We start from the raw sequence: 17,683 nt of genomic DNA, 5'->3' as shown, positions 1-17,683 counted from the left end.
GGGCATAACCTTCCCGAGAAGAGGCTGGGGATGGGTATAGGAGAGAACTGAGCGAGAGGGAGATTCCCAAGAGGGGGCTGAAATCTTTCCACAAAAACTGTATCCTAAATCAAGAGCTTTTTTAATCTTGAAGGATTGACTAGCCGACATCTTGTCAAGTGAGAATTCCTCACCACCTTCTGCACAGGTAGACTTGAAGCTAGAGAGTAAAACCAGTTCTGAGAATACCCAAGCAAGAGTACAGCCTCAGTACAGGTTCTATTTTAGGAACATTTGGTCATATTCTGATGCCTCATATTTATACATTGGCAAAACCAGTGGAGCGTCAAAGATACAACCCTTGGCTTCCTTCTTACACCCCACATTTTCATCTATAGAATAGCATGTTCTGAAGGCATGGAAGCAATGGATGGTTGGTTAACCATTATCACACTTGGCCATCTATGGGAGTCCACCTGGATTTGAAAGAGCAAGTTCCCTTTATGTGAGATTAATGTGGGCAGAGAGGGATCAAGTGAGAGAAATGTGAGAGAACCAATAGGTGGAACGCTTGACCATAGCACACTCACACATTTCACAGAGGAGGGGGCTAGGGTTACACCCAGCAGCTGCAGATGCCTGAAGGGTAAAAAAGCCAACGCTAAGTATTTGCTGTTTGCTGGCTCCCTTAAGTACCCCCAAAGGCCCAGTAAATGGGGTTCGGTGTTTGGTATCCTTTCTTGGGTCCACAGGAACTTGAAAGAGAGGAGGTGTGTGTATGTGAACTCATGCATTATCCAAGTGAAGGTGTGCCCCAAGGGAATGTGAGTGTGTGAGGGGGCACGGTGGGCTGGTGGAAAATGAGCAAAGACCTGAAAACACTCTAAGATAGGATTTTAGATCTGGCACTGGCTGGGGCAGGAGGAACACATGGGGAGGGGTTGGAGATGGTGGAAGGAGCCCCTGTGGCTATTAGGTCTCAGGACCTAGTCTAGGGCTCTGTACATAAATGACACATCAATTAATGTTCTAATAATAAGATTTATTGAGTACTTAACATTCCTCAGGTGCAATAATTCATATACATTATCATCTTTAATCTCTTTTCTGTCTTTTTCTTTCTCTACTTCCTCAATACCCTGTGGGAGGGGTCATAATCTTATTGTCTCCGCTTTACAAATAGGACACTGAACCCCAGAGAGGTCAACTACGAAACTTGCCTAAACTCACATTTGGCAAGTCGCAAAGCTGAGGTTTGAATCCATAGTCTGGGAGCTCAACTTCCGTCTTCTTCCCTGGTGTGAAAGGCCCCAAGGAGAATGATCAGGGTTGGCAGGATGAGGGGGCTGAGCTCCTAGCAGACCTCTCCAGCTCCATGACTTTCTTCCCAGAGTCAGGCCTCCCCCTCTCCCCAGTAGTATTTTTCCCATCCCTAGCCCCAGGGTCTGTCCATCCCAGGGCGCAAAGAGTGGAGCCTTCCACCAAATCCCCTTTAAAGGATAGGGCACAGTGAGAGCAGAAAGGGAATCCTGTCTTCTTTGATCACATGAGCTACCTCACCTCTTCCAGATTCTCACCCTCTTGTGAGAAGAGGTACTTGCCCTGTTGGAGTTCATTCGGTTCGATGGCTCAAGGGGTGGGTGGCCCTTGCCAGCAGTGCAGCAGGATGTGGTGCAGTTGGAGCTTCCACAGCGACATCCCCTGCGAGACCATTCCCGCGCTCGGGCAGCAGACTCCATCTGCCCGTCCTTTCCGCTCTAATTTCAGCCGCAACCGCACCCATCTGCGTGCATTTGGAGGCTTGCTTCAGATAATTACTCTGTGAGGTCCTGCTTCCCACCTTAGTGGAGCGCCTGCCAGTGCTGGCCCCTGGAGACTGAAGCTGCAAAGCCCGGGGATTAGCGTTCCCGGGCTGAGGCGACCTCTAGTGCCTGGATCGCTGCACACCACAACACCATCCACATCTACCATGCATTTTCCTTTTCCTTTCTCCCCTCCCCTCCCCTCTCCTCTTCTCCTCTCCTTTCTCTTTTTTCTTTACTTTCCTTTTCTTTTTTCTTGTCTTCTCTTTCCTTTCATTTTTCCTTTCCTCTTTTCTCCCCTCCTCTCCCCTCCCTTCCCCTTCCCTGTGCTTTCATTTCCCTTTTTCCTCTTTTCTTTCATGTGCTTTTTTTTTGCCTGCTCTTTCTTTCTCGCCTTCCTGAATTCTTTCTGCTAAGTGATTTTTAGATTACATGCCTGTTAGCCACTCAAAGATGCATTTGGAAAAGTAACTTCCTCCTTGTATACAGTCCCTGGAGTACAACCAGTGTTGATAGTTTTTATGCGTCCTTTGAAACTGGAAAAGACACTGGAGCTCGTGCTGCCTGTCATGTGCCAAACCCAATAAGCAGAGACAGGGATTGATTGAGTCCTTATGGGCACTTTATTCAGATGGCCAGTGATCTGAGAAGACAGCAGATTCACACCCTGAAAAAAAAACTGTCTTAACATTTTCTTTCCAAGCCAGCTTTTTATAGCAGGGAGTAAACAAGGTGCAGTGAGGGGTTTTGAAATTCAGGGAGGATTAGGTGAAAGAAACTGCAGCATTCTCACCCTGGGCACTTAGCTGTTCCCATGGGTGGGTGGTCATCTGTCTTCCTGGAACACGAGGGCCCAGATGCCTCCACTTTTCCCTAGGTGGTTGTCTTTAGGAGTGCTCCAGGAGGTTGGCTGTCTCTCACAGGAGCCAGGATGGGCCTTATCTGTAGTTCCTGAAATAATAGCTTTAACATATGCATTACTTACTATGCTTATAACTATATTTGCCTTAAACTAAATTTTCCAACTCTTGAGTCCCCTACCACTTGCGCACTTTTCTCCATGAGAATACTAATACACACACAAAATGTGGTTTAAGTTTTCATACCGGCTTTCTTTGGACTTGAAGACCCTACCAAAATTGTACATGTTCTCTATTCTTTCAACACTTGTGGCTTATTACATTTTCCTTTAGTAAATATACCAGTATAGCCACAATATCACAAACCTGTGACAGAAGTGAAGCATTTTGGTTTAATAGAGAAGAACACATTTACCATATAAATGTTCAGCTGTTGCTAGTTACTCAAAATGTTTTATGAACTGCATGAGTAGAATTCAGAAGGGCACTACATGCGAATGTAGGAAGGTCATCCTCTGCACTTTACTCAATGCACTTACATAGGCCCCTCCCCCCACCTACTTTAAAATAAAAATAGCATTATACTCTGCACATTTTTAAACGACAACAACAATATATCATGGACAATTATCCTGTCCAACAGATGTAGAGCTACAACGCTACGTCTTATGTTCTATAACTCATGTTCTATTTTAGCACTTCAGTATTCCAGTGTATGGCTGTCCTAGAACTTAATAATTACTGTTTTGATGTACCTTCCAATTCTTTTCTTCACATTGTTTACCTTTACTTACTTCTCACTGCCAACTGCAGTGAACATCTTTGGGCACAGGCCTCTGGTCACTTGAATAAATAACATTAGGCTAAATTTCTGGAAGAGGCTTGTTTGCCAGGTCAAATGGCTGTACATTTAATTTATTTTTGTTTTTGCCTATTTACTTTTTTATTTTGTTGGTTTTTTTTAAATTATATTTTATTGATTATGCTACTACAGTTGTCCTGATTTTTCCCCCTTTGCCCCCTCCACCCAGCATACCATGCCCCCACTCCCTCAGGCCATCTACCACCATTGGTCATGTCCATGGGTCATGCATATGTTCTTTGTCTACCCCATTTCCTATGCTGTGCTTTACATCCCCATGGCTATGCTGTAACTACCTATACTATCTGTACTTCTTTCTTAAAAAGACTGTATTTAGTTAGTTTTAGAGAGATGGGAAGAAGTAGAGAAAGAGAGGGTGAGAAACACTGATGTGCAAGAGATACAGCAACCCCAACTAGGGACCTGGCCTGTGACCCAGGCATGTGCCCTGACTAGGAGTCCAGCCACTGACCTTTTGGTTTGCATGCCAGTGCTCAATCCACTGAGCCACACCAGCCAGGGCCTATTTGTACTTCTTAATCCCCTGCCTCTTCACCCATTCTCTTCCAACAACCTCCCATCTGCCAACTATGAAAAGGCTCTCCATGTCCATGATTCTGTCTCTGTTCTTCTACTTTGCTTAGTTTCTTTTTTAGATTCCATCGTTGACAGATAACTATTTTTGCCATTTTATTGTTCATAGTTTAGATCTTCTTTTTCTTAAATAAATCCCTTTAACATTTCATATAACAATGGTCTGGTAATGATGAGCCTCTTTAGTTTTTTCTTGTTTGGGAAGCTCTTCATCTGCCCTTCTTTTTTCTTATCAATGTATGGTTGCTTCTGGTGCATCCCCTGCTGGGAACTGGCCTGCAACCCGGGCATGTGCCCTGATGGGGAATTGAACCGCCATCTTTTGGTTCGCAGACCCGTGCTCAGTCCACTGAGCTACACCAGCCAGGGCTGCCCTTCTTTTTTTTAAGTATGTTTTATTGACTATGCTATTACAGTTGTCCCATTTTCCCCCTTTGTCCCCCACCCCTGAACCCCCCTCCGTCCAGCATTCCCATTCCCTTAGTTCATGTCCATGGGTCGTTCGTATGAGTTCTACGGCTTCTCCATTTCCTATACTACTCTTAACCTGCCCCTGTCTATTTTGTATCTACGAATTATGGTTCTTAATCCCTGTGCTTCTCCCCCCATACTCCTCCACCCCTCCCTCTGATAACTCTCGATGTGAACTCCATTTCTGTGATTCTGTTCCTGTTCTACTAGTTTGCCTAGTTTGCTTTTGTTTTTTAGGTTTGGTTGTCATTTTAGTGTTCATAGTTTTTGATCTTCTTTTTCTTAGATAAGTCCCCTTAACATTCCACATAATAAGGGCTTGGTGATGATGAACTCCTTGAACTTGACCTGATCTGGGAAGCACTTTATCTGCCCTTCCATTCTAAATGATAGCTTTGCTGGATAGAGCAATCTTGGATGTAGGTCCTTGCCTTTCATGACTTTGAATACTTCTTTCTAGCCCCTTCTTGCCTATAAGGTTTCCTTTGAGAAATCAGCTGATAGTCTTATGGGAACTTTTTTGTAGGTGACTGTTTCCTTTTCTCTTGCTGCTTTTAAGATTCTCTTGTTATCTTTAATGTTGGCTAATGTAATTATGACGTGCTTGGTGTGTTTCTTCTTGAATACAACATTTCATAGGACCCTTTCAGCTTCCTGGACTTGCATGTCCATTTCCTTCGCCAGATTGGGGAGGTTTTCCTTCATTACTTTTTCAAATAGATTTCTAATTTCTCGCTCTTCCTCTTCTCCTTCTGACACCTCTAAGATATGAACGTTGGAAAGGTTGAAGATGTTCCAGAGTCTGCTTATACTATCCTCACCTTTGGGATTCTTTTTTTCTTCTTGTTATTCTGATTGGTTGTTTTTTGCTTCAGTATGTGGCAAATCATTAATTTGATGCTTGGCTTCATCCACTCTATTGTTTCCCTGTAAATTGTTCTTTATTTCAATTAGTGTATCTTCATTTCTGACTGGATCATTTTTATGTTTTGAGGTTCTCACTATGTTCTCTGGGTATCCTTATAATCAGTGTTTCACAGCATGCATCTGATAGATTACTCAACTCCATTTCGTTTAGCTCTTTTTCTGGAGTTTTGATCTGTTCTTTCGTTTTGGCCATGTTTCTTTGTCTCCTAGTTTTGGCAGCCTCCCTGTGTTTGTATCTTTGTATTAGGTAGAGCTGCTTTGACTCCATGTCTTGGTAGTGTGGCCTAATGTAGTCAGTGTCCTATAGGGGTCAGTGGTACGGCCTCCCCTTTCACCCAAGCTGGATAGTGAGGTGCACACTTCATGTGGGCTGAGTACACCCTCCTCTTGTGGTGGAGCCTTGATTGTTATTGGCAGACCAATGGGAGGAATTTACCCAGGCAGTGAGCTGCAAAGATTGTCTGCGACCACTGACCACCAACCTTCACTCTCTGTGGTGGAGCAGCTGTGCAGGGGCAGGGTGGCGGTGCTCCAACATGGTCTGTAGCTATCCACTGGGTGTGCTGGCCCTGAGGTTTTTCAAGTGGTGCAGGCCAAGGTCAGCCCCCACCTGTGTTTTGCCACAGGCACCCTGCCTGAGCTATAAAGCAATCTGAGATGGCTGCTAGTTGTTCTGGGCTTGGAGATTCTCGAACTGTGAGTCTAACCTGGCCCACAAGGGCTCACTGAAACCAGATGTTGCTTGTTTGTTAGGATTTAGGAGCCAAACCAGCCATTCATATGGAAAAGCAACTTGGGGGACCTGTACATTGGATGGGGCAGAGCCTCCGGGGATCTCCAAGGTGCATCAAACAGTGTTAGCCAGGTGGGTGGAATTTCAGATATGGCACCAGCTTGCCAACTCTGTGGGGGGAGGCTTAGCAAAGGGAGAATGGCCTCTGCTCGCCTTCATGCCAGACACTTCAGTTTCTCCCAGTATGTCACTGGTGCCTTTTAAGCTGCTAGCCCAGTGCTGGAGCTCACAGGGAATGACTCTCAGTAGGTGAGTCTGTGTGTGTTGTTTAAGAGGAACTACTTGGGGCTCCAGCAGTTTCTTCTACCCACTCAAGCAATCCCTGCTGGGTTTGCAGCCAGAAGTTGTGAGGACTTATCTCCCTGGTAGTGAAACCCTGAGCTAGGGGGCCTGGCGTAGGGCTGGGACTCCTTGCTCCCAAGATTTCCCTCCCAAATTTTTATCCACCACACATGGGTGAGGGGGCCAGCCCATTCCACATCTTCTCCCCTCCTACCAGTCTGGATGGATGTGGTTTCTTTAATTCCAGAGTTGTCAGATTTCCATTCAACCCGATTTCTGATGGTACTGAGTGATGCTTCAAATGCTTGTACATTTAAAATTTTTGATAACTACTACCACATTACCTTACAGTATGGTCTTGGCAACTCACTCTCCTGCTAGAAATAAGGGAGTCTGCTAAAGTAGGAGAGTTGTCTTATTCCCATCTTCTTGTCAGTATCTAATTGTATCACTGTTTTTAAATGGTGCCCATATGAGGAGAAAAAAAGATATGCTGTCCCATCATTTATAATATTTTATATCCTTGGCAACTTATGAGCTTGGAAACTTCTCATATGTTCTTTATATTCCACTTCTGTTATTTGCCCATTCTCAACCTCTGCTATAATCTTTGGGTTGTAGGCTGTTTCTTAGATAATTTTAGGAGTTCTTTGTATTATAGGGCTATTGATCTGTTTTCTTTAATTTGAGTTGCAGATATTTTCTCTCAGTGGGATTTTTACACAGTCTTTTGCTCCACAGTATGTTGTCAAATTTGTCAGTCTTTGTGGCTAAGTTCCTGTCTCAATTAAGAAGGCCTCTCCCACTCCGAAGTTATACACAACATTCTTCTTATTTTCTTCTGAGGTTTTATATGAAAATTAAAATATTTGATCCATCTGGAATTTTTTTCGTTGTCGTGGCACAGTCTAGCAGTTTGATCCCTGTCATCTAGCCAAAGCACATTCTTTCTCAGTGAAAAGCAATGGTTGCATTAGCATATATTTAGTTCTATCTGTGCAGGTGGCAATCACAGATGGCCCAACCCATAGACAGTTCCATACAGCTACCAAACAGACGCAATGTTTTCCTTTTACCTTAACTTTTCTGTTTCATTGCTGTGGAAGACCAAGGTCTTTCCCAAGCAAGTCTGGAGGAGCATAAGGCCTGATGTTGCCACTTTACTCACAGTAATTCCCAGAGTATTCATTGGATTTTGCTAAACAGTTTATCAGTCTGAGGTAGTTTCCACCTAAGTTTGTTTCTTAGAGGTTTCCTTATTAGCCATGCCTGCTGAGTTATATTAAAAGTAGCTTCGTTACCTTTTGATGCAATTATATAACATTCATCTCCTTTGATTTGTGTATGTAATGAATGATATTAATATATCCCCAATTTAACCTTGTTTGCATTCCTCAAATAAGTCCTGCTTAATCAGGATGAATCAGTTTTTTACTACTATGCTGGAATCTATTTGCTAATATTTTACTAAAACATTTTGTACCCATATTCATAAGTACAAAAGTGGTTTATATACAGTTTTTTATTTGTTGTATTTTGTTGTCACATTTAAAGCTCATGTGTAGAAGAAATTGGGGCCATCTATACAAATCTGGGACAGCTTGAGTAATACAGAATTTTTTTTTCCTTGAAGGGTAGATAGAACTCAGAAATTTCCATTTTTCCCCTATGGTTACTGGTCTGTGCTGATTTCCTACCACTTTCTGAGTTAATTATGATACTCATGTCATGCTAGAAATGTGTTAATTATCTTTAGATTTTCAAAGTTGTTTACAACGTTGCTTATAATTTTGTCTTAAAATTATTTCAAAGTTTGATTTAAGTGGCTATGTCTCATTTATTCCTTACTAATAGTGTACATTTTAATCTTTGCTCTTTTAAAAACGTTAGGTTGCTGAAGGAGGTGGCTTATTTTATAGATCTTTTGATTTTCATTTTATTCATTATCCTTTGTGTGTCCGTGCTTGTGAAGGATGCAGTGGGGGTCTGTGTGGTGGTGGTAGTTTCTATTTCTTTTCATTCCTCTCTTTATTAATATTAATACTTTAAGTTAGTGTTTTCCTATTATTAAGTTAAATTCTGAGTTCATTTATTTTCACTTTTATTTTAATAATAAAAACATTTGACGGTATATGTTTTCCTCAAAGTTTAACTCTAACCACACTCATAGATTTTATTTTGTGTAATGTTCTTTAATTAATTCCTATATTATTTGTAACTTCAGTTTTGATTTCCTGTTTGAGCCAGTGACTGTTCAGAAGAGTATTTCTTCATTTCCAAATATTAAATTTGGGGGAGTTATCTGTTTTGTTTTTTGTTCATTTGTGTTTTTTAAGATTTTATTTATTTATTGTTAGAGAGTGGGGAAGAGGGGGAGAAAGAGAAGGAGAGAAACATCAGTGTGTGAGAGTTACATCAATTGGTTGCCTCTTAGATGCCCCAAACTGGGGATCTGGCCTGCAACCCAGGCATGTGCCCTGACTGGGAATCAAACCCGTGACCCACTGGTTCGCAGGCCGGCACTCAGTCCACTGAACCACACCAGACTTGGCAATGATCTGTTTCGTTCATTTCTTTTCCTTTTATTTTAGTCAGAGAATGCAGTCTATAAATTCCTACCTTTTGGAAGTCATTAGGCTTTCTTTTTAGCCAAGGACATGTTTGATTTTTAGAAATGTTTTATATACATATGTTAAGAGTGCGTATTCTCTGTAAGGTTCAATTTTATATTAAATCGAACTTGTTGATTGTATCACTCAGATTGTTTATATCCTTGCTTATTTTTGTCCCTTTTGCTTGTTAAATAGCCAAAGAAGAGTATAATTTTCCCATTGTACTATGGCTTTCTTTTAAAATGTTTTTGCGTTCCTAGTTTTTCCCCTATGTATTCATTGCTACATTGTTTAACACACAAGGTTTATGACATGAATTCTCTGTGGAATGTGCCTTTTATCATTACAAGAGCACATTTTTGTTCTGCGTAATTCACTTGGCTTTGAATTTCACTTTTTCTAATTTTAATATTGCTATTCTTGCTCTATGTTTGTGCTTGTGTGATATAGTTTTCTTTAGCTTTATACTCAGCCTTTCTCTTTTTAGGAATAGTCATTATAAGTAACATATTTGTTTATTTACTTACTTATTTTTAAACCAAAATTGAGAGTCGTTTTCATTTTTTGAGGAAAGGGCAATATAATCCATCCTCACTTATTGTGATAGATATATTTGATCTTATCCCTTCCTTCACATTTTATTTGTTATACTCTTGTTTCTACTTTTCTTGTTTCCTTACTTTTACTAGATGTATCGAGTTTTTAAAAACTTCCTTACCCCTGTCCCACTCCCTCTCCCCAAGGAATTTAGAAGTTCTCTAAATATAGCTCTGTTTTGCTAGCAGTTACATTTATTTTAATCACTCATAGTTAATCTGTTTCTCTTTATATATGTTAACATTAAATAATCATGTCCCCCTCATTGTGCCACACATTTTATGGAGGTCTGTGACTACTGCAATGTGAATTGATTACAGATGACTAATTGTAATCTGAATACAATTGATTACAATTAGGCAGTAATTGCTACAGTCCGGATTAAAAAAGTGTTCCCTTGGATGAATATACCACACACACACACACACACACACACACACACACACACACCCATATATATATGGTATATTCATTCCAAGGGAAGATATATATATTTTTTCTTTGTTTGTTTCAAGTACTCTTACTTAACATGTACTACAGTCAACTGTCACATTATCATCATCATTCTTATATTTAGCTTCATATACTATAACCACTATTTCTGGAGCCCTAAGTCATTACTTATCTTGAAATCTTTAATTTCATTTTAATTTGATTAGTTTCTTTAGTAATTTTCTTAGTCCTTCAGTTTCTGAAAATATGTTTTGCCCAGACAGATGAATGATATCTTGATTGAGTATAAAATTATTGAATGGCATCCCTCTTCTCTCAGTTGTATACGAGTATTATTCCATCATCCTCTTGCTTTCACTGAGGAAGATGAGAGCTCTTGTCCTAGTCTGCTTCTTTCTTGATAGAATCAAAGAAAAAAGCTTCTTCTTTGTCTGAAAGTTTATAAGATTTTCCCCTTCTGTGGAATTTGTAAGGACAGGGAAGTTTTCTTCTATCATTTCCTCAATTATTACTTTTATATCTGATCATCGTTTGTCACTCATGAATTCTTATTACTTGTATATCAAGTTTTCAGGGTATAAGTATATCTGTTATCTTTTCAGCCATGATTTCAATTTCACAGGGCTTTCACTCTAATATTGTGGGGTATTTCTCTAGTCCATCCTTTGGAAAATTAATTTTGTTTTCAGCAGTGACCATGTCCCTACTGAAGTTTTAAATTTGGCAATAATTTTATTTTACTCTCCAATAACTCTTCCTTTATATTCTCTAATCAAATCTACTGCATACAAATTATATTCACCATTAAATTTATAACAAAATCCAACAAAGTTATTAAGACTGGAAAAATTGAGTGACATCTAGAGAGAGGGACAAAATAAAAGAAGCAGCTGATCATTAAACACAGACTGCAGGTACAAAGTACTTACAGAGGAGAATTCAAAATGGGCAGCAAAAAGAAGTTCTATGTCATAACCTGGGAGGCAAGAAGGACATGGAATTGGTATCTGTTTCAAAATAGAAATTTTGAGCCAACATATCACACCCAAATGCCTCTGCCATCCTATATACTGACCCATGGATGTTCTAACATTGTCCCTGGCAAATATTCTACCACACTCCTTATTCCAAGATAATTCTTCATTTTTTTTTTGACCTGCTATTACTTCCAATATCTAACAATCTAATGGACCTACCATTCTCTTCCACTTCCTGGTTTGGACAACCTGGAAAAGTATGTCTGCCTTTGTGGCCTCTTAAAACCCAACCTCAGACTCTGATCTGCTGACCGTTATCCAAGCCCCTCTGAGGACAGTCCTATGAGTATAAGGAATTCAGACAGACTAGATATGATGAGCGTTGGCAGATGGATAGGATATTAAAGGATTAGAAAAAACAGAGAGCTCACCACGAGGATGAGAGAGGTATGTGCATGTGTGTGGGGTACTCAATGAGTAACAAGATTTACTGAAATGGAAGGTTTAATACACAGGCAATGGCCAAGAAGCTCCTCTGATGGGGAACAACTAGGAGGAAGTGGATGAGTTGTATAGCTGGAAGGGTTCCTCGGGACTGATGTTGGTGGAACAAACTTTTTTCCCTAAGCTGTTGGAAGGTGATGTTAAAGCCAGAGCTGTATGCAGAAGAACCAAAGGCCAAGTAGGGAGCTGAGTACAGTGAGTCAGAGAAAAGATTTGCACTAAGGTATCAAAACCAAGGGGCAAGGGTCAGGGATGGGAGATCTAAGGGATGAGAGAAATTAGGAATAGTCTAGAGAGAGTACTTACCACAGTCATGGCTAACATTTAGGTGCCTGCTACAATATTACCCCTACAATATGAACATGATCACTAGGTGAAGCATGGGTGGGCACAAAGACAAAGGCCAGAGTGTTCTGGGTTTTAGAAACCAGCAATTTTGATTCAAATCAGTGAATAATAGGAAGCTATTATTAGGTTTTTGAGCAAGAAATTAGTTGATGCACACGATGTTGTCACGAACAGCCGTTTGGCAGTATGGAAGGGATTTAAGGAGGAGAGACTGAATGAAGCACACCTTGAAAATCATTTAGAAGTTTAGGTGGGAGATATTGAGAATCAGACTTGGGTAGTGAAAGTAGAGAGGGATGCATCTAGGAGACATTGTGAAGAAACATCAAATAGGATATTCGGTTGCATTAGGTGACAAGAGAGAAGGAGCCATCAAAGGTAAATGAGAATGGGGAAGGTTGAGCATGTAGAATTGAAAGCAGTGACTGCAGAAGCACTTGGTTGAAAAGTGTTTGCTATGAGCCTGTAGGTATTCGGTCATAGAGGGCTTGCTTAGATGTTAAGATGCATCAACATAGAAATGATCATTGATTGAGCACGGGCCTGTGAAGCAAAGGGTTGCCAGTTCCATTCCCAGCCAGGGCACATGCCTGGATTACAGGCCAGGTCCCCAGTGGGGGACACATGAGAAGCAACCACACACTGATGTTTCTCTCCCTCTCTATCTCCTTCCTGTCTCCTCTCTCTAAAAATAAATAAATAAAATATTTTTTTAAAAAATTAAAAGAAAAAAGAAATGATCACTGAAATCATGAAAGTGGATGCAGGGAGAAGAATGGAGAAGAAAACATGTAGGGGCAGACGGTGGAGCATTGGACATACATTCACATTTGCTAAAAGAAGAGGAAAAGAAAACATTGAAGGAAAAATAAAAAACAGGAGGAATTAAAGAAACCAAGGATGAGATAGTTAAACGAAAAGAGGTGGTCCCATGGTTTTCATTATTACAGGGAGGTTTGGGAGGTAGGTGATCTGCACAAGTCTTTCTAGTGGATTTAATTTTTTTTAATCATATGATAATTGAACAAGTGATACAGAGGAATATGAAGAAAAAAATAGACCACTTTATCCACCTCCATCGCCAATCGCACCCCCTACATTAGACAGTGTTAACAGTTTAGTGTCTATCCTTTCATGCTTTTCTCTATATTTTTACAAATGTGCATGTATTTGTTTTTCCTATGGTAGATAAAATATTTTATGTAAAACACTATGCACTACTCTGCAACTTGCCCTGCCAGACAATATGCCAACTGATTATCTCTTTGTTCAGTGAGTGGTGGGGTTGAATGAACTCTGGTATGTGGGGAGGAAGCCTTCCACTGTAGACTGTGGATTCTACAAGGATCAACTTCCTTGTTGACAACACTTCCTCCAATCTGATTTGCAATAGAGAGTCATATTCCTTCTTTTAACATAACTTGTAACTTATTTCTTGTGAGCCAATGTGTGGCCTCCTAGTGTATTTACCTGACCCCTCCCTTTCAGCTGCCTAATGGACAGATGATTATTACAACATATCACCTTGACAGCTGCTCTCGACCCCCATTCCTGGCTGCCCTCAGGCTAAACTTTATATACTGGCACTTGTTCTTGTCATTCCCTACCACATACTATGTGCCTTTCCAGTGCTTGGCTATTTTAAACTGAGTTAGGGTGCCCAGTTTTCACAAATGGAGCCAATCTCTGGTCCTTGACTCCTGTAGCAAATGCTTTCTTTGTCTTGCTAGGTTATTCTAAGCCACCTTATCCTTTAGCTCAATTCCATACCTGTTAAGCCTGTTTCCTTCTTCACCCTGCCCCTTACCCTGAAGCTGAGGTCAATGAACAGCTGGGATTTCTGGGAAAATATCTGTAAAGGAAGCATAAAACTGGTGGAGTCCTTCCTAGTGTCACTTGTGGGCATTGCCAGAAAAGTCATATGTTGATTTTGTTGCCCCTTTTGCTCAGGGTACAACATCCTCACACACTGAATAAAGTTGTGTAACTGTGAGGTCCATTTTCCACTGACCCAGTTTGGAGTATTCTCGTGTTTTGGGTCCCTTCCTCGCAACCCCTCATGGAGGAGTTTTACAGTGTTAGGTAAAAGAAGATTTGTAGCACACTGTCTTGAGTAACTTTCCCAATTTGGGGACCTGGTATTGAAACTTTTTTTCTGCCCTCTTCTGCATCAGGATCCTGCCCACTTTATCTTACCAAGCCACAACTAACTCTCTTCCCCACAACCCCTTTCCCCTTCACATTAGTCCTATGTGGCCAGGTGTGAAAACTCCTCTGAGGAGCCAATTGTCTTATTCATACAAGAGCCCAAACCACTGGAAAGCTGGTGGTTTCCCACTCTTATCCCCTTCCACCAGGGCTGTGATTCTGGTCATACTGTTTCTTCTAGGCAGCAACTGAAAAATCATTGATTGGGAGACATTACCATGAGTTGGTACGGAGGATACCTGACTTCAGTAATGCTCACAATATTCCCACACACACAAAAAAAAAACCAAACAATTGTCCCATAAGTCCTTCAAATACAGAGTGGGACAAAAGTAGGTTTGCAGTTGTTTGTATGAAAAATAATATGGGATTCTACGCAGCAGAAAGAAAGGAGCTCCTACCTTTTGCAACAACATGGATGGAACTGGAGAGCATTATGCTAAGTGAAATAAGCCAGGCAGTGAAAGACAAATAGCATATGATCTCACCTTTAACAGGATCCTAAACAACAAAACAAACAAACAAGCAAAATATAACCAAAGACACTGAAATAGAGAACAGGCTGACAGTGACCAGAGGGGAGAGGAGAGGGAATTACAGGGGAAAAAGGGAAGGGTTTACGGGAACAAGTGTAAAGGACACATGGACAAAAACTAGGAGGGGTGGAAATGGGAGGGAGCTGGGGAGGACGGGGTGGGTGGGCTGGGATGGGAGTAAAAGACAGAAAACTGTACTTGAACAACAATTAAAATAAAATTTAAAAATAATAGTACAAGAATTACATAAATAATAATACAAGAATAAACTCTGTGTTTCACATATTCACAACTGTACACCTATGTTTTCCCCTCCCTGTTTTCTCTTCTGGATAATCGAGTGGGTACAAAACCTGATTACAATTATCTGAGTCCAGAACCTGACTCTACATTAAGTACAAATACAACAGAACTTTTAAAAAGTTTCAACACGTATTGAATTTCTCTAAGAATGTAAGTACCACAGCAATTGAGAGAAAATTGTGCTATAATTTGTTTGAAATTTTACCAAGAATTATTTACCACTTTTGGAAACCACAGTACTGATCAGTCGTGGTATTTGACTTGAAAATACAACAAATAACACTGATCAGGCCCTCTCACTGTGCTGCCCACACCTCCTTGCCTCTTCTATCCAGGTCAAAGCCCAGGAACCAGAGCTAGAAGCCAGGGCTGTGTTTTGATGCAAGCTGACTGCCCCTGAGTGCCACAACCCTGCCAGGTTCAACTGCAAAGATGGAACAGAATTTATCCATTTTTATTATTTTCAGTTTTAAATCATTTTTATGATTCGACTACAGTTGGCATCCCATATTATATTAGTTTCAGGTATATACCCCAGTGATTAGACATTATATATAACTTACTAAGTGATCATCCCAATAAATGTCATGCCCATCTGACACCATACATAGTTTTTAGAATGTTACTGACTATATTCCCTATGCTGTACTTTACATCCCCATGACTGTTCTGTAACTACCAATCTGACTTCTTAATTCCTTCACCATTTTTGACTGTCCCCTCAACCTCCTCCTATCTGGCAATCATCAAAATGTTCTCTGAATCTCAGGAGTATCTACGAGTCTGTTTCTCTTTTGCTTGTTCACTTACTTTGTTTTTTAGATTCAAATGTTGACAGATATGTATTTACTGACATTTTATTGTTCATAACTTTTTCATCTTTTTTTTCATTTTCTTCTTTATTGTTGGGCTCTACAACCAGAAAATCAGACACTACAAAGCTGAAGACAAAGTAATTTAAGAAACATCCACAGCAGTGAGTGGCCCAAGTTCTTTGAAATGTATATCTCAGAGGTTTCTTTGAAATGTACCTCAGAGGTGTTAATTCTCCTTTTCAAGATCAGCAAGAAGCAATTGACTGCATTCTTGGTTTAGCTGTTAGACCTGAATGTGAAGGTAATGCTAAAAAATACAAGGACTTGGTACCTGATAATACAAAAAATACTGACAGTGCAGCTAATAATGCACAGCTATTAATTAGTTTGGATGTAATGGGATCAGGGTGGAAAGAAGGGGAAGGGACTAGTCAAGGAACGTGTATAAATGACTGATGGACATGGACAACAGGGTGAGGACTGACTGCGGGAGTGGAGGTGGGCTGGGCAGAGGAGAGCAAAGGGGCGAAAATTGGGACAACTGTAATAGAACAACAATGAAATAGATAATAAAAAAATTGGAAGTAATCATCTTGATCTGAAGGCTGGCATAATGGCTTTGGCTAAACTTGAGATTAAGCGCCAAAATGATTACCTGGTAATGCTTAAGGCAATTTGCATTTTGGTCCAGGAGCACCTGACACAGGATGCTGCTGCTAAAGAAAATCAAACAAAAGAGAGACTGCCTGTTACTTTAGGCAAGCATATTCTTGCTTTGACACAGGAGATGCAGTTATTAATGAAGCTGCTCGAATTCTGCAAATGCTGCATATAGAAGAGCTCAGAGAGCCGCAGACAAAAATGAATGAAGCCATAGTAGCTGTTCAGGCAATTATTGCTGATCCAAAGACAGACCACAGACTGGGGAAATTTGGAAGATGAACATCTCAGGATATCAGCCTCTCACCTACTTAGTACAATTGGGAGCCATGCATGCTCTGGCATGTGTTTGGAAATCAAATGTCATGTAGTCAAGGGAAGAAACCCAGAACATTGACTGTTATAGAGATTTACCACCACTGCTTTTTCTTGAATAAAGTTTGGGAGAATGGGAAAAAAAAATGAAACCCACTGATCACTCATGGTATCTGAGTTGAGAATACCACAAACTACCATGCTGGTGTAGAGATGGTTGCTTCAACATAAAGGTATAAACAATCGAATACTTCAGTATTTCTTTACTGGAAACGATAATCGCGTACATACTGAGAAAAAGGAATTCGATCGTTCCTTATGATTAGTTTTTTCCCAGGGTGGGGGCAGTAAACAAGGCTTAGTTTAAACTCTGACAGGGAATCAAACCAAGGGCCACAGCAATAAGAGAACTAAGTCCTAACCACTACACTACCAGAGAGGTATGGCTCATACTCAGTCTTTCTACTCTTTAAATATACTATTTGATACTTAAAACTATACATATGATACATATATTAAAATTCATAAATAATATAATAAATGCCCATGAAATCACCACCCAAGTCAAGTAATACAACATCATTGATAATTTACACCTATCTATTCCATCCCACCCTTCCTGTAAACACTAAACATTTGGGTTGCCACCAAATATTTTCTGTTACATGCAGTACTTATATGCATATTCTTATTTTTGAATCCTTGTACACATGTTCAAGAGGACAGACCAAGGAGTGGAACCGCTAAATTGTAGAGTGCACATATATAAAATAATGTCATATTGT

At 40.4% G+C, this 17,683-nt stretch overlaps 1 pseudogene; it reads left to right on the top strand.

The window, feature by feature from the left end:
• Positions 1-1,603: 1,603 nt before the first annotated feature.
• LOC128626218 (RNA transcription, translation and transport factor protein-like) lies at positions 1,604-16,865 on the top strand (annotated as a pseudogene).
• Positions 16,866-17,683: the final 818 nt, after the last annotated feature.

Source organism: Artibeus jamaicensis, unplaced genomic scaffold, assembly GCF_021234435.1.
Source record: "Artibeus jamaicensis isolate MK-2021 breed Jamaican fruit bat unplaced genomic scaffold, CSHL_Jam_final scaffold_461, whole genome shotgun sequence".
Taxonomy (NCBI): Eukaryota; Metazoa; Chordata; class Mammalia; order Chiroptera; family Phyllostomidae; genus Artibeus; species Artibeus jamaicensis.
This window is presented reverse-complemented; position numbering and strand designations above follow the sequence as displayed.